Raw genomic sequence first — 26,352 nt, 5'->3', positions numbered from 1 at the left:
TCCACTCGGTAGGATTTTACAAACTTAGGCGAGTACTGGACTGCAGCTAAGCCCCCGAGTGGGAGGTTTGCTCGCCACTCGGTAGGATTTTATAAACTTAGGCGAGTACTGGACTGCAGCTAAGCCCCCGAGTGGGAGGATTTCTCACCACTCGGTAGGATTTTACAAACTTAGGCGAGTACTGGACTGCAGCTAAGCGCCCGAGTGGGAGGATTGCTCTCCACTCGGTAGGATTTTATAAACTTAGGCGAGTACTGGACTGCAGCTAAGCCCCCGAGTGGGAGGATTGCTCACCACTCGGTAGGATTTTACAAACATAGGCGAGTACTAGACTGCAGCTAAGCCCCCGAGTGGGAGGATTGCTCACCACTTGGTAGGATTTTCTTTCGAGCTTAGGTGAAACGGATTCGCGGCTAAGCCTCCCGAGTGAGAGGCTTTCTCATCACTCGGTAGGATTTTCTTTCGAACTTAGGCGAAACGGATTCGTGGCTAAGCCCACCCATTGGGGGATTTCGGAGGTAATAAAAACAACAACAATCGTGCGAGAAGACTGAAAAGCTCTTGTCTTTGACGAACAAATTATAAAGGTACTTCTTATTACATTTTATTCGAACTAGTGCTTAAGTATAAAAGGGGCAAAGCAGCTCCTCGTTCCAAGCCCGTGGCTCATCCTTCTGATGCTCAATGCTGTTGAGATGGTATGCTCCATTGTGGAGAACTTTGGTGATGATGAAGGGGCCTTCCCAAGCCGAGGCGAGCTTGTGTGGTTTCTGTTGATCCACTCGAAGAACTAGGTCTCCCTCTTGAAAGGTTCGACCCCTCACGTTTCTGGCATGGAATCGACGCAAGTCTTGCTGATAAATGGTCGACCGGATCAAGTCCATCTCTCTTTCCTCCTCTTAGAGGTCGACTGAATCTTGTCGGGCCTGCTCTGCTTCCTCTTCGGAGAAGAGCTCGACTCGGGGTGCGTTGTGGAGCAGGTCGCTTGGCAGAACAGCTTCAGCTCCATAGACCAAAAAGAAAGCAGTTCGTCCAGTCGACCGATTGGGAGTTGTCCTCAACCCCCAAAGAACTGATAGAAGTTCATCGACCCAAGCGCCTGCTGCGTGTTTGAGATCACGCATCAGTCGGGGTTTCAGTTCTTTGAGAATTAGGCCATTCGCTCTTTCTGCTTGTCCGTTCGACTGCGGGTGAGCGACTGAAGCATAGTCGACTCGTGTGCCTTGAGAAGCGCAGAAAGCTCTAAACTCATCAGAATCGAAGTTCGACCCGTTGTCAGTGATGACACTGTGTGGAACTCCATATCTGAATGTCAATTCTCTGATAAAACTGACAGCGGTGCTAGCTTCAAGATTCTTGATAGGTTTAGCCTCGATCCATTTGGTAAACTTGTCGACTGCTACGAGCACATGAGTGAAGCCGCTCCTACCAGTCCTCAGTGGTCCAACCATATCCAATCCCCAAACAGCAAAGTTCCAGACGAGAGGAATGGCCTTGATCAGGGCTGACGCTAGCTTGTGAGACATGTTAGAGTAAAACTGGCAGCCTTCACATCTGTCGACTATATCTTTCGCCATTTCATTTGCTCGTGGCCAATAGAATCCGGCTTGGTATGCTTTAGCCACGATGGCCCGAGAGGACGCATGGTGACCACAGGTCTCCGAGTGGATGTCGTTGAGGATCATTCAACCTTCTTCCGGCGTTATCCATCTCTGACCGACTCCAGTCACGCTTTCCCTGAACAGTTGTCCTCTTATCACAGTAAAGGCCTTGGATCGACGGACGATCTGTCGAGCCTCTTCTTCGTCCTCTGGGAGTTCCTTCCTAAGGATGTACGCAATGTATGGCACTGTCCAGTCGGGAGTAATTACCAGAACCTCCATGATTAGGTCAACCACGGCTGGGACCTCGACTTCAGTCGAATCTGTGGCGCTCTTGGGCTGCAGGGGCTCTTTAGTAAAAGGATCTTCCTGAACTGTCGGTGTGTGAATATGTTCCAAAAACACATTGCTGGGAATGGCTTCTCTCTTGGAACCTATTTTTGCCAAGTCATCGGCTGCTTGATTTTTCATACGGGGTATGTGATGGAGCTCTAACCCCTCAAACTTCTTTTCCAACTTCCTCACCGCATTGCAGTAACCAGTCATAGCTGGGCTTCTAACGTCCCATTCTTTCATCACTTGATTGACCACCAAATCTGAGTCACCGTAAACCATGAGGCGACGGACACCGAGTGAAATGGCCATACGTAACCCATATAGGAGTGCTTCATATTCTGCTTCGTTATTGGAGGAATTGAAGTGAATCTTGAGGACGTATCTGAGCTTGTCTCCTCGGGGGAAAACCAGTACCACCCCAGCACCAGAACCATTCAGCATTTTGGATCCATCAAAGAACATGGTCCAGTGCTCCGAGTGAACTTGAGTCGGCAGTTGTTGTTCGATCCACTCGGCGAGGAAATCTGCCACTGCTTGGGACTTGATAGCTTTCTTTGCCTCAAACTTGATATCTAAGGGAAGGAGTTCAATCACCCATTTTGCCACTCGACCTGTTGCGTCTCTGTTGTGCAAAATGTCCAACAATGGAGCGTCGCTGACGACTGTAACACAGTGATCAGAGAAATAGTGTGCAACCTTCTTTGTGGTCATGTAAATCCCATAAACAAGCTTCTGATAGTGTGGATATCTCTGCTTTGACGGAGTCAGGACTTCAGAAATATATTAAACCGGGCGCTAAACTTTATAAGCTTTTCCCTCTTCTTCCCGCTCGACCGTAAGTACTGTACTGACGACTTGGCCAGTGGCTACTATATAAAGCAGTAAAGGCTCTTTGCTGATTGGGGCAGCAAGCACTGGCTAGGTGGAAAGCAGGGCTTTTAGCTCTGCAAATGCCGCATCAGCTTCAGGAGTCCACTCGAACTTATCTGATTTCTTCATCAGTCGGTAAAGAGGAAGTTCCTTTTCACCGAGGCGAGAACTGAATTGACTTAGGGCGGCCAAACAACCAGTAAGCTTCTGGACATCATGCACATGCACACGGCGTTTCATCCGGAGTATAGCACCCACTTTCTCTGGGTTAGCATCGATCCCTCGTTCGGAAACGAGAAAACCGAGTAATTTTCCGCCTGGAACTCCAAACATGCACTTTGATGGATTAAGCTTGATATCATACCTTCTGAGGTTAGAAAAGATTTCAGCATGGTCAGCCAGTAGGTCGGAACCTTTACGTGACTTGACCACAATGTCATCCATGTACACTTCCACATTCTGACTGATCTGAGTGAGCAGGCACTTCTGAATCATCCGCATGAATGTGGCTCCAGCGTTCTTCAAGACGAATGACATAGTGACATAACAGAAGCACCCAAATGGGGTGATGAAAGCTGTTTTTATCTCGTCAGGTCCGTACAGACGGATCTGGTGGTACCCTGAGTAGGCGTCCAAAAAGGACAAACGCTCACACCCCGCAGTCGAGTCGACTATCTGGTCGGTGCGAGGGAGAGGAAAGTGATCTTTCGGGCAGGCCCGATTGATATGTTTGAAGTCGATGCACATGCGAAGTGAGTCGTCCTTCTTTGGGACCATGAAAACATTGGCTAACCACTCAGAGTGGTAAATCTCATGGATAAACTCAGCTACCGAAAGCTGAGCCACCTCTTCACCGATTGCCTTCCTCTTCTGTACGGCGGACCGTCAAAGATGTTCTTTGACTAGTTTCACTTTTGGGTCGACTCGCAAATGATGCTCAACCAGTCCCCTGGGAACACCTAGCATGTCCGAAGGTTTCCATGCAAAGATGTCCCAGTTCTCACGGAGGAACTGGGTGAGCGCTTCTTCCTATTTGGAGTCGAGTGTCATTGAAATGTGAGTCGGAGCAACATTGAGATCCGTCGGGTGAATGTGAATCGACTTTGTTTTGCCAGACGACTGGAATGCTGAATCAGTGGCGGGCTTCTTGGCTTGCAACAAATCACTCAGATCTGCACTTTTATGGTATTCTTGCAATTCTACTACGGCCATCTGTGCATCGGTGATCTTTGAGCCCTTCTGGAAGCAATCTTCCGCCTTCTTCCGACTACCAGTGATAGTGATCACCCCTTTGGGACCAGGCATCTGCAATTTGAGGTACATGTAACATGGTCGAGCCATAAAACGTGCATAAGCTGGCCTGCCCAGAATAGCATGATAGGCACTCTGGAAATCCACAACTTCAAATGTCAACTTTTCTTTGCGGTAATTCTTGGAATCACCAAAAACCACGTCGAGAGCAATCTGTCCGAGTGATGCAGCCTTTTTGCCAGGAATGACCCCATGGAAACTGATATTACTTTCATCGAGTCTGGACATCGGAATGCCCATTCCTTTCAATGTCTCTGCATACAGTATATTCAGGCCACTGCCACCATCCATCAGAACCTTAGTCAGTCGGGTGCCTTCGAATACTGGGTCGACCACCAACGCTTGCCTCCCAGGGGTGGCTATGTGCGCTGGGTGATCGGACTGGTCGAATGTAATGGCAGTCTGGGACCACTTCAAATAACTGGGTGTCACCGGAGCGACCATGTTCACTTCTCTGTTGATGACTTTCAATCGACTTTTACTCTCAACGTCAGCGAAAATCATCAGAGTGGAATTCACGTGGGGATAACCATCATCATCCTCTTCCTCATCCTCAACCTTGTCAGCTTCTTTCTCCTTTTCCTTGGGCTGTTTCTCTCGGAATTGTTGGATTAGGAGTCGACACTTCCGAGTGGTATGCTTCGGGTAAATGAAATTACCCTCTTCATCTTTTTTGGTGTGGATGTGGCATGGCAAATCCAGCACATCATTTTCGTCTTGATCTTTTACTTTCTTGGGGTTCCAAGGCCCTTTGGGCTTCCCCTTGAACTTTCCTTGAGTCATGGCTAAGGCTTCACTAGGAGCGGCTGGCTCGGCTTTGCGCTTCTGTTTTCGACTGGAGTTTCCTCCTCCGGTTTCATCGGCGACTGTTTTGTGCTTGCCACTCCGGAGTCAGTCTTCTTCTTCACCGTTGGCATACTTGGTGGAAATTTCCATCATCCGAGTCAGAGTCATATCTCCTGTCCGACTGAATTTTAGATTCAACTCCCGATACTTGACGCCTTCTTTAAAGGCACAAATTGCCTGATGATCAGACACATTCTCCACCGTGTGGTGCAATGTGATCCATCTCTGGATATAATCCCTCAAAGTCTCATTCGCTTTCTGAACGCAACACTGTAATTCGGTCAACCCTGCCAGCCTTTTGCAAGTACATTCGAATGTTTTGACAAATACTCGGGCAAGATCTTCCCAAGTATAAATACTACTAGGTGCTAATTGATTCAGCCAAGCTCTAGCCAAGCCCTCCAACATGAGAGGAAGGTGTTTCATGGCCACTTCATCATTGCTGCCACCAATTTGGACAGCCACTCGGTAGTCTTCAAGCCAAGTGTCCGGCTTGGACTCACCAGTGAACTTACTGACTCCAGTCGCCAACCTGTAGTTGGGGGGAATCACTGCAGCCCTGATGGCTCTGCTGAAGCACTCCGGGCCAGAGACATGCACCCTGCTGCTGGTTGGTAGATCTCTGTCATGACCTTCTCGGTGAGCCCTGTTTCTGTCGACCAAGCCCTGAACAAGAATTGATCTCGCATCAAAGCCTGGTTCTCTAGGGTCGACTGGAATACCTCGCCCCACACTGTGAGGGCGCCTGTCATCATGTTGCCGAGGCACGTACGACCCACTCCTTGGGGGAGGCGTAGGCACTCGACGACGATCATCGCGATCGACTCAGTGATCATACTGCTCACGGTTTATGTACTGGTCTCGTCGATCTCCACGCCCCTCACGCCTCGGAGGCGATCTTGGGCTGTGAGCCGACTGAACTGTGTCTACAACCACGGATCTGCTATGGATCTTATTCCGCAACTGAGATACTGCTGTATTCTACTCTCCCGCCACACGAAGCAAGGCCCGGATCTGCACCAGACCTCGACCAGCTTCTGACTGGGAAGGTTGGATCGACTCCGCTATCTGGGTTGCAGCTGCGAGATTCTGGATCGGAGTTCGGTATACCTGAGTCGGAGGCGGAAAAAGTTGACTGGATTCGGGAGCACGCTGTCGAGCACGCTCGTCGAGTGCGCGCTGGAGATTCTCCAGTCGAGTGCGCTTAGCCAAGTTGGCCAGGCGCGCCTCCTCCAAGGCCTGGGCCTCGGGGGTTTCTCCAACGATAGGAGTGTGAAGCGCATCCATGTTCCGGCGGAGAAGTTCTTCTCTCCGCTGCGAAGAGAGGGGTTCGGGGCAGTACTCTTCATGAATACGCGACGGATCGCCGCCCCCATTGCCTCCGTCTTCACGGGTGAAGCCAGGAGGACTGTGTGGTCCATTGACCATCAAAACTTCCGCCGCTGGGTCGCTCCTGTCGCACTCGGATGCAGTCTCTACGGAGCCAGTTGACAGATCGAACAGGCCGTAGAGGGTTTCGTCGGGCTCGATTGCCGCGCCTTGAGGGGTGGCCGACTGGCGAGCCACCGCATGCTTCACCCACCGGTGAAGCCTCAATCGACCAGAACGTTTGCTCCGGCGGGCCGTAGGGAGGGGAAAAGCTACAGGAGCCGTCTAATACTGGGTCGACGATTGCCGTAAGAGGATGCCGCGGACGCAGACGTGAAAGTGCGTTGCTCCGTGGGCGGGGAGTGCGTCGACGTCGAGTGGAGCCTCCTGAAGCCAAGCGGAGTCGTCGGCGACAAACACGAGTGCGCCGAGACGGATCTCGTGGCCCTCAGCCAAACCTCTGCCTGAAAATATGATGAAGGGGATCGGAAAAATTGCAACCTCTCCAACAAGTCGCTAAGACACCGGCCCCACAGTGGGCGCCAACTGTCGTGGTTCTAGGTCTGACAGTAGAATGGGGGGTAGGAATGTAGAGGCAAGATCCTAGCTATGGAGGAGTTGTACACGCGAGTTTTACGAGTTCAGGCCCTTCTCGGAGGAAGTAACAGCCCTACGTCTTGGAGCCCGGAGGCGGTCGACTAGATTATACACGTGTGAGTTACAGGGGGTGCGAACCCTTGTCCTTGAGGAGGGGGGTGGCTTGTATAGAGTTCGCCAGACCCCTCCCGCCCTCATTTACAAAGGGTTTAAGGTACATAAAGGTAGAGGCGTTACTGGTAATGCCTGCAATAAAAGTACATAAATGACCATTAAAGCTATGACTTAAATCTCGACCGTTGCAGAGTGAGTGGCTCTTAGTCTTCTGGGAGTCGAGTGGTTGTTCGTATGGTCGAGTGCCTTCAAGACTGTCGAGTGGAACATGGCTTTATGGTCGAGTGGACGATGATTTTTCTTCGACTGCTTTTGGTTCTTTAAGGGATGTCCTTGGGGAGGGTATCTTGATCAGATCCATGACCCTACCCTAGGTACATAGCTTCATCACCGGCCGCGGAAATCTTCACTCCGCCACCGCTGTAGCCGTCTTCCTCCGCCAAGTTAGGGCGTGGAAGATGTGCACTGACGAACTTCACATCTCCTCATTCCAGTTCGTCGTGTTCTTCATCCAGGGTAATTAAAAGTTACTTTTACTTCCCTCTTTGATTCAAATGATTTCTACAAAATCCTCAAAGGTGTTTTTCTTCAATTCTTCACACACTAAACACCTCACATGTCATCTGATCTTGACTCATTTCTCTAAGCTATAATATCTCTTCAAGATTCCTCAATTGTGCGGATTTCTGATCTGTACAACTCTGGAACCTATGACTAAGAACGCTTAGTGAAATTCTTCAAGACTCGTTTGGTCAAATACCTCAAACTTGTTCTTTTTGAAAAATCTTCTGAGAACGCATATGACCTCTCCAAATTCCTCGCAACTATACTCTGTTCACAGGTACTCATGTCCGCTGCTGAATCACTAGGTTCTCATCAAGTTAACTCATTTGCAGCATTCCTAGAAGAAAAGTTGCATACATCTTCAGAGAATTCCATTGTTCAAATTCCTCATCTGAAGAAAATGGCTGATGGTAAGAAGCCACAGAAAGGAGGAAAGAGGCCTGAGGTCAACACTGCCTTTGAAATCCCTGAGGACATCTATGCTGGGTACTGCACACCCCCTGAGGAAGATAAAAATCAGCGCAAGGTGCGCATTCAAAAGATTGAGAGGAGATGGGCAAGAGAGTGGAGGGAGTACATATATGTTACTCCAAAATACATGAAGAAATTCGCTCTAAATCCTCCATGCCCAAGACCTCCGTTGGCACCTGGCCAAGAAGCAGATCCCACCAGCCTCAAGCGTGGTGAGGATTATCCTGATGAATGGGCCAAGCGCCAGGCCAAGTTGGCCAAACAAGCAAAAGATGCCGTGAGGGAATTCAACGAAGACTCTACTGCCGCCGCTGCTGTCGAGGTCTCTGTAAATCCAAAGAAGGCCATGCCAAAGAAGCCTGCTCACAAGCCCAGTGCTTCACCAGCAATGCCCTCACGGCCGAGTTCCTCAGCTATGCCCTCATGGCCAGATTCCACAAAGCCCTCACGACAAATTCCTCACGCTGCTCCTGCTCCTACAAAATCTTCAGCTCCTCCGCCAAAGTCTTCGGCTGCTCCGACCAAATCCTCAACACCTGTGCATCTCGCCACGTGCCAAAGGACCACAGGCATATCTATTGCCTCAAGAGCCTCTGCAAGTTCCTCAGCTGCTCCAAGTTCCTCGGCTGCTCCCACTCTTCTGAAGAAGAAGACCACTGCTGGACGAGGTCCCCGACCAAGTCCTCACAAGAAACAAGTTGCTTTCCAAGTGCCCTCTGATGATGATGAGGCTGATGATGAAGAACTAGCAGAAATCATCTGAGATGGGCAAGTCAGGGCCGCTAGAGCCAAGGGCACAAGTGTGCCTCTGCTTTTGGATCCAAAGTTGATCCTTGAGTACATTGACTTATGGCACAAGGACCCAAATACCCCCATGCCTGATTTCAAGCTGACACCTGGCCAAAGTCATATGTTGACTCATTTCATACAAGAAGAAAAATAGAAGTTTGAGAAGGCCAGGCAGATCAAGAAAGCGCAGTACAAAAAGGAGCGCTACCTGAAGAAAAATGTTGTCTCTATGACAACTGAAGAACTCGTCAATATACAGTCTGAGATCAAGAAACTCAGTGATGAATTTGACACATACCATGCTGATTGGCTGGGAGCCAAGGTTCGTTTTGTGAGACTTGCTGACAACTTCACCTCAAATGTTACAGCCCCAATGCAACAGGAAATTCCTCACGCTGAAGCATCTGCTCAGCCGACTGAAGAAAATGCCAGCACTGCTAATGACAATCAGGCTGCTGAAGAAAATGTGAGTTCCAGGGCTGATGACTGCATTCCAGCCGCTGAAGAAATTGCCAGGGCATCCACTGGTGGTGTGCCTGAAGAAAATGAAGAAGTCAGGGCAACTGCATTAGTTGCGCCTGAAGAAATTCAACCCAATTCCTCTGCTCCTGCGCCGACACCAACTCCGATCCTTCCATCTGCATCAGATGTGAAGAAAACTAAGGCTGCAGAGCATGCAACAGTGAAGAAAAGGAAGTCATCAGCTGCATCAGATTCTTCAGCTCAGAAGAAGATGAAGCCACTGACTAGCTCGTTTGCAAGTCCAATCGATGCTGTTCCTATCTCAACCATGCCATCAAAGGACCTTGTTCCTTTTGATGAAGAATATGTGATTCCAAGTGAATCTGCTGAAGAGAATCCCTCTGTTGCTTCGTCAGAGTAGATGGATGAAGAAATTGAAGTGGATACAATCCCTTCAACACCAGTTGTCTCCTCGCCTATGCCTCAGTTTACTGCTGAAGAGGTCGGCGTTGAAGAAATGGAAGATGAAGATGTGGACATTGGCTGTACCACACCAGTGCTAAGGGATGAATTTTGGGAAAGTCAGCACCCCAACTCTCCACTCTTCACACCATTGCAACAAATTCCTCAGTCCCCAGTAACTACTGTACACATGGGATCTGATGAACCACATGCCACACCGTCTGTCCATGAAGAAATTCCAGCCACTAGTGCTGATGAAAATGCAAATGAAGAATTGCCATCCCAGGCTGCCACTTAAGCAACACCTGGAATTCCTCAGCTTGTGGCACCTGAGATCGAGATCCCAGAGGTTGTGATGCAATTGACTGACACTCCTCACCCCAAGCCAAAGGATCCATTCTCAAAGAAGCAGAAATTCAAGGCTGATGATTTCTTCGGCGAGCACATGTTCTTCACTGACTACAATCCTTATGACTCTGCTCGTCTAAGGAGGAAGCGTTTCTGGACTGCAAGCTAGGCCAACTTCTATTCTTCACTGCTTTTCAACAAAGACAAAATCTTCTTCCATGAGCATATTCCTCACGTGGACATGGAATCATTACCTTGCTTCTCTCCTGTGCTCTGATGAACCACATGGATTCATGACGCATGCCTCCTCAACTTTTGCTCTGACATTGTTGATTGGAATGAAGAGCTTATTCTTCAGTTCTACGCTACATTGCATATCACAGGAGATCCTGAAGATATCAACACCTGGGTCTTGGACTGGATGACCGACAATACTCACTATAAGGCACCAGCCTCTGAATTGCTTCACGCCCTGCCCATCAGTCCACCCAGTGAAGGACCTCTCTGCCTGTATCATGAACCAGAACTCACAGCTCATTACATGCAAGTGTTAATGAAGCCTTTGAAGCCCGGTCAAGCCCCAAGGACCAAATTCCTCGTGAAGAATTTTCTCTATGTGCCGAGAACCATCTATCGCATTCTGAAGAGGACAATGAGTCCCATCAAAGGCCATGACTCATCTGATGAGGAAATAGTTGGGATCATGAAGAATCTGCTATTCAACATCATTCATAGCATTCCTATCAATTATCACGATTTCTTCATGAGGACTCTGGCAAATGCTGCACTTTCTCCATTTGAGCTGAAAACTTATGCACCTTGGATTATGAAATTCCTCAGGACAAGGTCTTCACTCAACTACAAGGCTGATTTTCAGAATCACCTTAGCTATCTGCCCCCGATTGAAGTCCTCAAGCAGGCTTTTACTTCAACTGATGAAAAGGGCAAGGCTCCTGCTGTCATTGATGAAGGCATTCGTCCATTGGATGGTCAGTTTCGCAAAGCTGCATCTTATTCCACCAATGATGACTCTGCCACACATGACTCTGCTGCCAATGCACCCAAGTCTACTCCTCAAGCCACTGCTCCTCGTGTGATGACTTACCGTGAGCTTCTGCTTAGTCTTCACCAGAAGGTGGATCGAAACCATAAATGGGTTAAGTGTCAGTTTGGTTTATTTCTTCACAACATGACTGCTACACACAATGCAGTGAAGAAAAACCATTACTACCTCCATGAAGTCTTCGGTCGCACCTGGGCTATTCTATCACATCTGTATGGTGAAGAAGATCTCAAGAAAATGGGTCTCAAGGAAGATTTTGACTGGTCTCCACCTCCACCGAAGAAATTCAAGAAGGCCAAGGTTCCTTCTTTGTTGTCCAGATCATACTCTTCATCACGCGATACCGACGAGTATGAAGACTTGGACGACACTACGGCAGGCCCTTCAACGACAAACGACCCCAACAACGCTGGCGCTCCTTCATCAACTTGATATTCTTCAGGGGCTTTAGTCCTCATTTTCGATCCTTTTGGTCATTCGATGACAAAGGGGGAGAATTTTGAGTTAGTCTTCAAGCAGGTCTATCTATATGGGCGTTTTTTGCTAAGTTACAACTCTCGTTCTTTTGAAACTTTATGGATCGAGTTGTAAACTTAAACCCGATGGTGCTCTGATACTCTTCATACGTTTCTCTGCATGCTTATTCCTAATATATGTTAATGCACGCATGCTGAATTACATCAGTCACCATATTTCATCATGCATTTCAAATTCTTCATTATGATATGTCAAATGCGTGTATGAATTACAAGATATAGGGGGTGATCTCCATGATTCTATTCTTCAAAGTGTGCAATGCTTCAAAAGCAAATTCCTCACGATGCACATCTTCAGGGGGAGTTCTTCTATATCTTGCAATCGAATTCCTCAATATCAGTATTTACACTTCATATGTTTATCCCCGTTGAAAACTTAACCTATATTGTCATAAATCACCAAAAAGGGGGAGATTGTAAGTGCATCTAGCGCCCCTTAGTGATTTTGGTATATTGAAGACTTATAGGTTAAGGGACTAATGTGTTTATGTGTGTACACAGGTCTATAAGTCTATGAGGAGTTTGATATTTAAAGAGAAAGTCGACCCCTAAAAATGAAGTTCTTCGACTGAAGACTTTGAATTTCTAAAGACTTTCTAAAGACTTTGAAAGTGAAGAAATTGGTGTGACCTTGATGACTTGGCATTCATTCGAGGAACATGAAGCGTGAAGACTTTTGTTTTCGTAGTTTCATTTTCTCTTTCTTGAGTCATAGGAAACACCGTACTGTTAAAGGGGGTCAAGGAAATACTAAGGAAAAATTTCCATGTGATGATCAACTCAAAACCCTATACCTACCAATCCCTTCGAGTGAAGCCATTGGAAATCTCATACAGTTCAGTCATATTCTTCAGTGACAGAGACGAAGTTCTTCTGGTCTCTGAGGAATTTGTTCTGACTGAGGAGTTAGGAATTCGCCAGTGCGGATTGCCTACACAGTGAGGAACATGATAGCCCTGAGGAATTTGATACTCAAATTCCGACCGTTGATGTGCTATGCGCCAGCTGTCCCAAAATATCTACCCACCTAACGGTCATATCATTGAAGGGCATTTATGTCTTATCATGTCGGGCTGCTCCCTAGGCTATAAATAGCTGCCCCCTACAACCATTAGCTGGTTGGCTGCTCCAAGAGAAACTGACACTTGTCATTTGAGAGCATCCCATCCTCCGAGGACTTTGAGCGAAAATCATCAAGTGAGGAAAACCCAAACCAAAACACCTACAAACCCAAAGTGATTGAGCATCACTGAAGAGATTGATCCTTTGTGGATCCGACGCTTGTTACCTTTGAAGATTGTACTTCTTCCAGACGGTTAGGCATCATGGTCTAGGGCATCCAAGACGAATTGTGGATCACCGAGTGACCAAGTTTGTCAAGGTTCGGAAGTCACCTGAAGACTTACCACGAGTGATTGGGCGAGGTCTGTGTGACCTTAGATCAAGGAGAATACGGTGAGGACTGTGTGTCCGGGACTGAGTGTCCTCAGGTTTAAATACCTAGCCGCTCCAACCAGATGTACAACTGAGACAACAGTGGAACTGGTCTACCAAATCATTGTCTTCACCAAGCTCACTGGTTCTATTTCCTCAACTCTTTCATTTCCTCATAACTGTGTTGAGTGCTTGTTCGTATCTGTGTTTGAAGACTTTGACTGAAGAATTTCTCAATTTCCTCAGTTCAATTTCTTCAGTCTGTTTGTCTTCATCCTGTGTTATCCTGTGTTTACGCTTTCTGTACTCTGTGTTTGTCTTCATTTCATCATGATGACTATGCTTTGTGTTCAGTTATGATTACTTTTGAGTACTTATTCCACTGCTAGTAGTTCTTCGCTAAGGATTTTCCTCACTTGCAAATTCCTCAGTGAAGAATTCATAAAAATCGCCTATTCACCCCTCCTCTAGTCGATATAACGCACTTTCACGGCCTGTATTGGCCCGTGAATTTTTCGACTCAATGCTAGCCCAATCTAGGTTTTAGCCTGTTAAAAGCCCATTGTATTCTCTGGCCCAGCTGGCCAGAACTTTACTCGGCGTGTTAAAGGTGGGAAACAACCATAAGGTTTAGACCTGCTAATGGCCCAAGATGATTATAGGCCCACGTTTTGGCCCATATGAGTAACGGGCCACCCTGAAGACCGACAACACTGAGATCCACTGAACCTTCTGGCCTGAATTATAGCATACCGACCAAGAATAAACCTAGACTATACAACAAATAAATTACATCATATTACATCCCCTCGGCATCAAAGTTCGCCACTAGTGATAATAAAGGGCAACCAGACAGCGGATTACATAAACTGGGCAGGTCGCCACTAGTGGAAGTTAATAGGCGGACAAAATAATAGACATAACTGACATCACTTCAACACAGTTCAAGAAAGGTTAGCCCGGCCCAGCAGCTGTAGCGCAAGCAGCTTAGCAACCTGATGAGACTGCGCTTCTTTGGCGCTCATATCCACCAACTTGAGCTGCATAGCATCAATAAACGTCCTGTACTTACGGTTAATCTTGCATAGAGATTGGAGTTCCAGTCGTATTTGAGCGGAAGCATGTATTTCTGCTTGAATTTCAGACTGAAGAAGTCGAACAGATTCAGGCGGCGACTTCATCGAGCTTGTGTCACTGAGTAAGTTTGACACTACATCAATATGTGACTTCGTGGTTGTATCCCTACCCTCAATATGTTTTGCCTTCCCCTCTGGAATACGTGTTAGAGGGACAAACAATAGGTTCGTCTCACTATCATTGTGGCAGTTCTTCCTAGCAGAAGTGTTGTCACCCTGAAAGAGAAACAAGTAGGTAGATAACAGGTTTTGCACGTATAAGCATCAACGTTGTCAATTCATCTCATTTCTTTGTCAGAAATAAAGAGACACGGTTTAAAATAGCATTAACATAATAGGCATTGTTCATAGTTAATACGACAGGATATGGCATTGTGCAGGAGCGGCCAGGTTCACCAGACCACTGGATTACAGATTAAGAGCACAAGCATAGATGTAGTTCTAAAAAATGTATATGCATGAATGGTGAGTGTACAGTAAATTTATACCATTTCAGATTGGTAAATAAAGAGACATGATTTAAATAAAATTAATATAATATGGCATTGTTCATAGTTGAGACATAGCAGGATATGACATTGTGCCATTGTTGGTAGTCTCACCACACCACTGGATTACAGATCAAGAACACAAGCATACTCATAGTGCTAAAGAAGATAACTTGCTATGTTTAGTTTAATTTACATGGTACGAATAAGGAACTAGATTGTACAACTAAAGACTGAAATTGAGAACGACAAACTTATGTTTATGTACTTCTACTTTATAAACTTTTAACAAGCAATTTCATGTAGACAACAAAAATAAAACAGCATTTGCACTCATAGCTATCAAAATATAAACAACAAAGTTTGAAGGCTCGAAGAGAACAAACTTACATTAGTAGTGAAGACAGGCTCTATAAAGGCCTTGTCCATATTGATGGGGGGGCAATTCAAGAAGTTTACCTCACACTCTTCTTCAAGAGCATTGCCTTTATTCTACATTTTGTTAAAAGTAAATATAGATGTGAAAATATAGGAACAAATGGTGATTATTTAACTTAAGATGCAGAGTACAAAGGAACAACCAAATCCTCCTCCGTAGGTAACTCGACCGACGGATTATGTAGCACATCCAAAAAGACATTGGGCGGCACCGGTTTACATTGAGAGCCTAAGCGACTTAAAGCGTCCGCCGCTTCATTCTTTCACCGGTCTATATGGTCAACCTTGTAACGCCCTCGATTCAATCGTACACTAATCATACACGCAAATGTGTACGATCAAGATCAAGGACTCACAGGAAGATATCACAACACAATTCTAGACACAAATTAAAATAATACAAGCTTTATGTTACAAGCCAGGGGCCTCGAGGGCTCGAAGACATAAGCTCGAATACACAAGAGTCAGTGGAAGCAACAATATCTGAATACAGACATAAGTTAGACAAGTTTTCCTTAAGAAGGCTAGCACAAAAGCAACATCGATCGAAAAGGCAAGGCCTCCTGCCTGGGAGCCTCCTAACTACTCCTGGCCGTCAGCGGCCTCCACGTGGTAGTAGGCACCCTCGAGGTAGAAGTAGTCATTAGTGGTGTCGTATGGCTCCTGGGATCCGTCATCTGGTCGCAACAATTGGGTATGGGGGAAAAGAGATAGCAAAGCAACCGTGAGTACTCATCCAAAGTACTTGCAAGACTTACATCAGATTTAAACTAAGTATGCATCTGTATCAAAGGAATGGGTTGTATCTGTGGACTAAACTGCAGAATGCCAGAAGGGAAGGGGAAAACCTAGCCTATCGAAGACTAGCATCTTCAAGCATCTAGAAGAGTACAGATCAACATAATGTAAAGTAGTAGTGTTATCAACCTCGGCCAGAGATCCTTTATAGGCTCCCAGCGAGAAAGCAATCCCAGAGCCATACTAACCAGCTATCATCACAATCCAATTCTCATCCCCATGTCTCATCTCAAGTATCCAGTTCTAGTTATATCAATCAGCATACAACTCCAAGTGTCCGTTACCGTAGGACAAGCTACCGATAGATGTTTTCTTCCCTACAGCGGTGCACCAACTTACCCACCACGCTCAATTAACTCCGGCCGGACACACTTTCCTAGGTCATGCCCGGCCTCAGTCAAACAATACCCCGCAACCCGACCTAGGCTTAATAGAGAGGCCAGCACGCCGGACTAAACCTATGCCCCCAGGGGTCATGCGCCATCTCCACGGGAACTCCTGCACGTTGAGTGGGCGGCCGGTGAGCATACCTAGCTACCTCCTTCAACAAGGTAGGTGCTTACCAGTCCAACCCGGCGCGCGCCGCTCAGTCACTGACGTCTATTAAGCTTCGGCTGATGTATACGACGCAGAACGCCCATACTGTGCCCACGTGATGGTTAGTGCTATCAGGCCAGAGGCCCCTTGGATCAAATATCCAAATCATAGTGGATTAGGAACACAAGGTAATGAGCAGAGACTCACGATCGATGTCACCCTGTCACCCCGTCTCGAGTACTTGCGGCAAGGGCTAAGAATGCCCGGCCACGCCTCGTAAGTATCTCGCGGGCACCTTCTAGGTCAACCCGACTCCACATCACTCGCTATTAAGCTCGCGCGGGTACCCCTCAGGGATGACCCGTCTTTAGTAACATGGCTCAATGTAAATTCATAGTAACAATAGTAACTGTGTGTCTAACACCAAGGGGAAAACCCGAGGAATCACCCCCGGTGAATCCCACTTGATGTTATCATCAAGGTGAACGTAAGAGGATCCACCCTCGAGGTTCACACTTGAGGCGTTGCACGACAGAGCGGTAACGGAAGTGGTTAAGGAGGAAATCACCCTTGATGACCTCGACCGTATAGCTACACTGCAGAGATCTCATCAGGGGTGATGTAAGAGGTTCCACCCTCGGCACTCGATGGTAACTCTGTAGAGTTGTACAACTACGGGGGGTGATGTGCGGTGTCGGGGCCTGGACGTCGATCATGTTGATCGAGTCATTGAACATAAAGCAAGGCAACTGGGACAAGGTGGGGGTCACTGATGGATCACTAACCAACCTATACTAAGCAGTTTAGGATAGCAGGTAAGGTATGAAAGCAGGTAACAAAAACAGGCTATGCATCAGAGTAGGATCATACAGAAAGTAGTAGCAGTTCTAATGCAAGCATGAGAGGGAAACTAATGGGCGATATCGGAATCCTCAAGGGGGGTTTGCTTGCCTGGTTGCTCTGGCAAGGAGGGGTCGTCGGTGACGTAGTCGATCACAGTGGCATCATCAGTCTCGGGGTCTACCGGAGAGAAGAGGGGGAAGAAATAGTAAATATAGAGCAAACAATGCATCACAAGGCATATCATGATGACGGGCAGAGCTAGGGTTGCCCTAACGTAGTACCACACGTTGCAGACGGACTGGATAAACATCCGAGGATGAATTCCCGGCGTTAGGAGGATTTCGGACAGATGAAAGAGATAGGACGGTTCCTTGTTCAGCATGCTAGGGGCATGTGACAGGTGAAAGGACCGCGCATTTGGATTCGTTGGATTTTTCTGAGCAACTTTCATATAGAAAACATTTTCATCGGGGTTAAGGTTTATTTTCTATGAATTTTCAAAGACTTAAACAATATTCTGGAATTAACAGATTTAACTTAAATGGAAAACAAGGTTATGACATCAGCCTGACGTCATCATGACGTCAGCAGTCAACAGATCAGTTGACTTGGTGAAACTTTCAATAGGGGCCCACTGTCATTGACCTAATTAATTAAGCAGGTTTAAATTAATTAAACTAGTTCTTTAGGCTAACTAAGCAAGGTTAATTAAGTTAGTTAATTAACTATTTGATTAATTAACTAATTAATTATTTTATATTTAACTTTTTTAAAAAAATACTATTATTATTTTTACCCTTTTTTTACAGAAGGGCGTGGGGGCCCTTGGCTAGTGGCCCAGACCTTAGTGGGGCGTCGTGGCCACGCGGTTGCCGGGCACGGGAGCCGCCCGTTAGGGCACCCGCCCAGGCCACCAGGGGAGAGGGCGCGCAGGCGTCGGGGTGCCGGCGGCCAGCGGGGCATGGGCCGGTGCGAGACGAGCGGCGCAGGGTAGCTAGAGGCGGCGCGGCGCTCGGCAGCTGGCGGTGTGGCAGGCCGGACGACGAGAGACAGGGAGTGGCGGCGAGGCGGCGCTGCAGAGAGGCCGCGTGGACAGGGGTCGGGGCAGGGCTGCACGAGACGACAGTGGAGCAGCAGCAGCGTCGCCAGCGAGCAGGGGGGCGAGGCCGTGCGCGCGGGCCGGTCGCCGATGGGCGCTGGGAAACGAGGTAGGGGCGCGGCCAGGGATGCATAGCGCACGCGGGCATGCCGGCGGCAACGACGAGCAGGGCGATGGACGACGCACGTGCTCGGTCGGGTGCGAGGTTGCAGCTCGCAACCGAGCAAACCAAGGCGCTAGGAGGCACCTACGGGGCTCCAGGAGCATGTGCACATCAGCAGAGCGCGATGGTGAACACGGCAGCGAGGTATTCCCCGTCCATGGCGGACGGAGGGGCTCGGTGGTGCGCGGCCTCGGCCCTAGCTAGCTACGGTAGGAGAGCGGGGCAGAGGAAGGAAGGAGGTGGGGCGGGGCTCACAGCGGTCCGGCAGGGCAGGGTAGTGGGCTCGGAGAGGCGCCGGATGTGACAGATCGAAGCGGCGGACGTCGGCGATCGGAGAGGAAGCAGAAGACGTGGCGATGGCGTTGCGGCTCCCCGAGCTCAATGTAGTGGCGTGGATGACGAAGAAGGGCGCGGCGCAGCTGCTAGAGAGCCTCCCGAAGGTAGGGAAGCACGGTGGCCGCGGGATCGCCGCAGGCGCGGCGACAATGGTGTCGGCCGCACGTGGTGGGGAAGGAGGCGGCGCGAAGAGGGGAAATGGAGGGGGCGTCTAGGGTTTGTTCCAGGGCGAGGAGGGGTCTCTTATCCTCTCAGGGCACCGGCGGATGGCTGCCCCGTGGCCATCGGCGCCATGGACATGCGCCCGGCGTCCACGGGGGCTTCTGTGAACAGAGGAAGACGGAGATGGGAGGTGGGCTGGGCCGGCACACTGTGCACTCATGGCCCATGTGCGCAGTGGGCTGCCTTGTTTTCTCTTTATTTTATAACAGAGAGAGGAAATGAATTATTTGGCCAGTCTATTGACTCGGGAAAAACTTGGGAAGGGTGCCATTAAATCCCTGGTGATTTTAGACACTTCCACAAAAAGTTTAGGCAAGTTTGGAATTCATTTGAATTTTTAGAAAAAAGAATAGGGCATTTAAAGTGTTGTTTTGGCACTGTTTTTAATGCTTAGACCCATATGAGTTGAAGATGATGTTGTTTTCCTTAACAACATTTGTTTTGGAATATTTGCTAGAAGGTGAACATTTTTCCAACAAGTTTTGATCAACTTCATTTTGCATTTTTTTATTTGAATGGAATTCAGAGAGGGAATTAGAAATGAGATATTATCCCAACATGGTTAAGCTTCATAAGTCAAGATGACTTGGCACTGATCATAAGGGATTACAGTAGTGTGATAACCCTTGAAATGACCCGCCACTATGTATACCTCTCGTCGATACGCTACCATGAGTGGATCCTTGGAATCCCAAGTGCTAGACACCTGTTGAGCTACCAGGTCGGGGTCACCAAAGCACTTAACCCGGCTTAAATTCATCTCCTTAGCCATCCGAAGACCATGGAGCAAGGCCTCATATTCAGCTGCATGTTAGTGCAAGGGACCATTAAACGGAGAACATAACAAAACTTATCACCTCGTGGGGAAGTTAATATGACTCCAGCCCCCGAGCCTTCCAATTGTCTGGACCCATCAAAATGAATAGTCCAATAAGTGTTACCTGGCTTTTCCTCCGGTGCCTGCAACTCTGTCAAGTCGTTGATGAAATCCACAAGTGCTTGGGACTTGATTGTTGTACGAGGTATATATTTTAACCCGTGAGGCCCAAGCTCAATAGCCCACTTGGTGACCCGGCCAGTTGCTTCCCTGTTTTGGATGATATCCCCCAAGGGGGCAGAACTGACCATCGTGATAGGATGACCCTGAAAATAATGCTTGAGCTTCCGGCTTGCCATGAAAACCCCATACACTAGCTTCTGCCAATGTGGGTACCTCTGCTTGGACTCAATAAGCACCTCACTGATGTAATAAAACCGGCCGTTGAACCGGATACTCCTTTCCGGCCTCCTTGTGCTCCACAACAATAGCCACACTAACAGCCCGGGCATTAGCAGCCACATATAGCAACAAGGGTCTTTATCAATAGGAGCAACAAGGATAGGCGGTTCAACTAACTGACGCTTTAAACTCTCAAAGGCTTCATTGGCAGCATCACTCCAGACAAAATGGTCTGTCTTCTTCATCATCTGATACAGAGGGATTGCCTTTTCTCCCAAACGGGGGATAAACCGGCTCAATGCTACAATACGACCCGCCTGCCGCTGCATATCGTTAATACACGCCGGTTTAGCCAGAGACGTAATAGTTGTGATCTTCTCTGGATTAGCTTCAATGCCCCTGTTAGACACCAGAAAACCCAAGAGCTTGCCCAACGGTACACCAAAGACACACTTGGCTGGATTAAGCATCATCTTATAAACCTGGAGGTTATCAAAAGTCTCCTTCAAGTCATCTATCAGTGTTTCCTCCTTTCTGGACTTCACCACAATATCATCCACATAAGCATGAACATTGCGCCCAATCTGTTTATGAAGACAATTCTGTACACAGCGGTGATAAGTCGCCTGGGCACTCTTGAGCCCAAAAGGCATAGATACATAGTAGAAGGCTCCAAAGGGAGTTATGAAAGTTGTCTTCTCCTGGTCCTTAACTGCCATTTTGATCTGATGATAACCAGAATAAGCGTCCAGAAAACACAAACGGTCACAACCCGCCGTAGCATCAATGATTTGATCAATACGAGGGAGAGCAAAAGGATCAGCTGGACAGTCCTTGTTCAAATCTGTGTAGTCCACACACATACGCCAAGTGCAGTTCTTCTTAAGTACCCGCACCGGATTAGCTAGCCACTCAGGGTGAAAGACCTCCACAATAAACCCTGCTGCCAAAAGCCGGGCTACCTCCTCACCAATAGCCTTGCGCCTTTCTTCATTGAAGTGGCGGAGAAACTGCCTGACCGGTTTAAACTTAGGATCTATATTAAGAGTGTGCTCAGCGAGTTCCCTCGGTACACCTGGCATATTAGAAGGTTTCCATGCAAAGATGTCCCGGTTCTCACGGATGAACTCGATGAGCTTGCTTTCCTATTTCGGATCCAGGTTAGCACTGATGCTGAACTGCCTGGATGAATTGCCAGGAACAAAGTCAACCAGCTTAGTTTCCTTGGCCGATTTAAATTTCAAAGCCGGATCATGCTCTGTAGTTGGATTTTTCAGAGAAGTCATATCTGCCGGATCAACATTGTCCTTATAGAACTTTAGCTCCTCCGTTGCACATACCGACTCAGCATAAGCCACATCACCTTCTTCACATTCCAAAGCAATCTTCCTGCTCCCATGTACTGTGATTGTCCCCTTATGACCTGGCATCTTAAGCTGTAGATAAACATAACAGGGCCTTGCCATGAACTTAGCATAAGCCGACCGTCCAAACAGGGCATGATATGGACTCTTGATTTTCACCACTTCAAAAGTCAATGTCTCTGATCTTGAATCATGATCATCTCCAAAAGCAACCTCTAGATCTATCTTGCCAACTGGGTACGCCAATTTACCATGCACCACACCATGAAAAACAGTGTTTGACAGTTTAAGATTTTTACCTGTCAACCCCATGCGACGGAAGGTTTCATAGTAAAGAATATTGATACTGCTCCCTCCGTCCATGAGTACTTTGGTGAACTTATACCCCCCAACCTGAGGTGCCACCACTAAGGCGAGATGACCTGGATTATCAACCCGGGGTGGATGATCCTCTCGACTCCACAAAATGGGCTGTTCGGACCAGCGCAAGTAACGGGGCACTGCCGGTTCAACGAAGTTTACTGCCCTTTTATGAAGCTTCTGATCACGCTTACACAAACTAGTGGTGAAGACATGGTACTGCCCACTATTCAACTGCTTTGGATTACTCTGATAACCTGATTGTTGCTGCTGCTGATTTCCCTGATGATTATAGTCGCCCTGGTTACCCTAACTGCCTTGATTGCCAGGTCCGGTTTGGTTGCCTTGAAATCCTGAACCGGAGCTGCCACCACCATAACCCGGCCCATGGAAACTGCCTCCTGAACCGCCGGGCGGTCCATGGTCGTATTGAAAAAGATTCGAATTTTTAAATACCCGCATAATGAAGCAATCTTTCCAAAGATGCGTAGCTGGCCTTTCTTTCGACCCATGCTTTGGGCAAGGCTGGTTTAGCAGGCGCTCAAGATTGGGACCTGATCCTCCACCCCGCTGGGGCGGTTTACCCTTGCGGCACTGACCATTATCTTGGGTGTTGGTGTTAGCCACAAAGTCCAAGTTATTATCCGCCTTGCGCTTACCGTTGTTTCCATGGCCCGCCGAGTTATGTTGCTGCCCCTTGGCACCGCCATTCTTCTTTCCCTTCCCTGGCTTTTCATCCTTAGACTCAGGGTCCTTAGTACTGTCTGAATCGGCATACTTAACCAGGGCTGCCATAAGCGCTGCCATGTCATTGCAGTGACGCTTGAGCCTTCCCAACTTCAGTTTCTACGACGTAAACTGGCAATTGCCTTCCAACATCAAGACTGCTGTATCAGCATTGATGCGGTCTGATGAATGCAAAATAGCTGAGACTCGCTTTACCCAATGAGCTGTAGACTCCCCATCCTCTTGAACACAGGCGGCTAGGTCCACAATTGACATGGGCTGCTTACATGTATCTTTGAAATTCTGGATAAACCGGCTTTTTAACTCAGCCCATGATCCAATGGAGTTAGCTGGTAAACTTTTCAGCCAGGTACGAGCCGTTCCTTCTAGCATCATGGTGAAGTACTTGGCACATGCTGCATCATCCACATCTAGCATCTCCATCGCCATCTCATAGCTCTCGACCCATGATTCGGGGGGTAAATTGGCAGTGTAATTAGGCACCTTACGAGGACCCTTGAAGTCCTTGGGCAGCCGTACATTACGTAAGGACGGGGTGATACATGGCACCCCCAAAGAATTAAAAACCACACCTGGCTCCACTGAAGTGGTCGGACGAACCGGAGTAAGCTGACGAGCCGCGTATTGCACTGCTAACTCGGCTTCTCGACGTGCTCGACCGTGATCCACCACATCCTGGGCATTAGCGCCGCCACCCTCCGGGTTATGCCCTCGCGGTGGGTTACAGTTTCGCGCACTACCTGATACAGCCTGTTCATCAATATGCCTACTGTAGCTCCGACTTGGACGGGGGGTGGAATGAATCCTCTCATGACTGTACCAAAAAGCCTGCTGTTGGGTCAAAGCTGTCTGAAGGAGCTCTCTAGCCCATCGTGTTTCCACTGCTACTGGAGACTCGCCTTCGATCGGGAGAGCTGCAAATCGTGAAGCAGCGGCGATGATGTTATCCAACGGGTTAGAGTAATGACCTGGAGGCGTTGAGACGTGTTGTGGTAGGACATTGTTCTGACGAGGCGGATCCGTCGCGCGTGGCTGAACCGGCGCCCTCGTTCCAGGTGCCTCCGCCCGGTTTACCACCGGCTGGTTGCTGGTTCCTGGTCCTGGCATGTTAAAGAGATTCCTTCCCTCGTAAACCAGAGGCAGGTGAGACCGGTACCTTCTCCTCATGACATCATTTGATGCGCTCTGATCCAGCATAAGCCGGTAAGCATGTGCCTCTAACTCGGCTCGCTCTGCGGCCATCCTGGTGTTCTGTGCTGCCAGATCTACCTTAGCTTCAGCTATCTGATCCTTCGCCTTTGCAATCTCTGTGTTATGCCGATCCAGATCTGCCGGATTAACCTCAGCTGCTAGCAACATTGCCAAAGTGTCGAATAAATCGGACAAAGCCTGAGCCGGCAGTGGTGCAGGGCCCCCTGCCCCGGGTGGTGTTGCAGCTGCTGAACCGGAAATCACCGCTGCGGCGGTAGAAGAATGCTGCACCGATTGGGTACTGGCCATGAAGATCGCAACTCGGCTCGAGGGATAACAGAGGTCCGGAATACTGTCGCCATCGGAACCGCCACTAATCCGGCCATCATGCAGCTGATATAGCGACTCGGTCTCTCTGGTTGAAGACTCATCGTCAGAGTAGACAACGGTTTTGCCACCAGATACCGATCTATCCTCAGATTCCACCCCGTGGATGACTCCCATGAAGGCATGCTTTACGGCAGACTGAACTCGGGCAGGTCTTGCACGCTGAGCCGTCTCAATGATGTCGGTGCAGATGTCCGGCTCAGGGCCCGGTTCGCCGATATTGCCAATGAAAACATGTATTCCGCCAAAGGGGACCCGGTACCCGTACTCAATCGAGCCGGCCTTGGGGCCCCAGCCTGCGTTGTCGATGTAGAGCTTGCCGTGACGACTCTTGGTCATCCGGCCCACAGCATATCCCTTGAGTCCTTCGAAGCTGTCCTTCAAGAACTCGAAACCATCATGCGATAGCCCCACGGTGGGCGCCAATTGTCGTGGTTTTGTCACGGCAGATGTCCTCGTGAAAGGACTTAGTCGTGGAGCCATTGCGACGGGTTAGCTTGAAGGGGTTAAAGCGAACAAGGGACGCAAGGAATTATACTGGTTCGGCCCCTTATGTTGAAGGTAAAAGCCTACTCCAGTTGTGATGGAATTGCTAGGGTTTCGATGACCAGGGAGCGAATCCGCTTTGCCTGGCTCTCGAGTTATTGTTTGTTGTCCCTAAACCGCCCCCAGGTCGTCCCTTTATATACACAGGTTAACGCCCGGCGGTTTACAAAATCCTGGGGACGGCTCATACACGTGCTCGGCTCGGTTTCTACTTTTCCTTGCCTTACAACATAAGTTACATATCATATGGCGGTTTATGTCTACACGCCCTAATCCTCCTTCGGGCCTTGGGCCTTCATGTTAGATCTCCTCTGTAAAGTGCCATACTTCTTGTCTTCATGGGCTTCAAACATGACTAACTCACTGTGTGTCACACCCTAGCTAGTTCAAGCATTAGAGTGTGCATCATGTTCAATTTTCTCTTAAATTTGAAATGGGGATGACAGAACCCCCAGCACCCCCCTGGAACAACTAGGGTTTACTAAAAACTTTTTCAATGAACCTGAAATGCCTTTCTAAAAATCCCACCATTTTTGTTTTGGGTTAAAACCCCTGACAAAAATGGTGCACATTTTTCTAGGACATCTAAGGTCATTGGACTAATCCTTATAGTATTTGCATTTGGTCATTTAAATGCTATAAAATATTTTAAATGCTCAAATAATCATAAACTAAAATGTTTGCTATTGGATATATTCTAAGCAGTGGCCATGATTAATTTTATGATTTATGGTAATGCCCTAGCATTTTTAATAAAGCCCTGAAGTTACAGAAATAATAAATAATAAGAAAAACAAAAAAAAGAGAGAGAAACTTACCTGGCGCAGCCCAGCTAACTCACCAGCCGACCCACCTGGCGGCCCAGCACTGTGCTGGCCCGCGCCAGCCAGCTGCTTCTTCCCTGCCAGGCAGGCAGGAAGGTGACACCGGCATGCCCAAGCTCGCCACGGCGTCACCTGCTTGCCGCCCGCGCCCTGGACGCCTGGACGCCTCCACGTCGCACCCCGAAGCCCCTGGACACTCCATTCCCCCCTGTCTCTCTCCCTTCGCCGTTCCCCACCATGGCCGATGCCCCTATCGCCGCACCGTCATCGTAGCCATGCCCTTCGTCATCCTCGCGCCGCGTCCTCGTGTCCACGAGCTCTGCCGTCGTCGATTACATCGAGTGGGTCGAGCCCCGAGTGCTCGCTCGCCCCAGAGACGCTGCACCGAGCTCGCCCTCAACTCCGGCCACCGGAGATCCCTTTCGCCGCCCCCGCCGCATCAGCTCATCCCCGACCTCTCTGACTGCCTCAACGAGACCCCC

This window comes from Triticum urartu, chromosome 6, assembly GCF_003073215.2.
Source record: "Triticum urartu cultivar G1812 chromosome 6, Tu2.1, whole genome shotgun sequence".
In the NCBI taxonomy this organism is placed as follows: Eukaryota; Viridiplantae; Streptophyta; class Magnoliopsida; order Poales; family Poaceae; genus Triticum; species Triticum urartu.
This window is presented reverse-complemented; position numbering follows the sequence as displayed.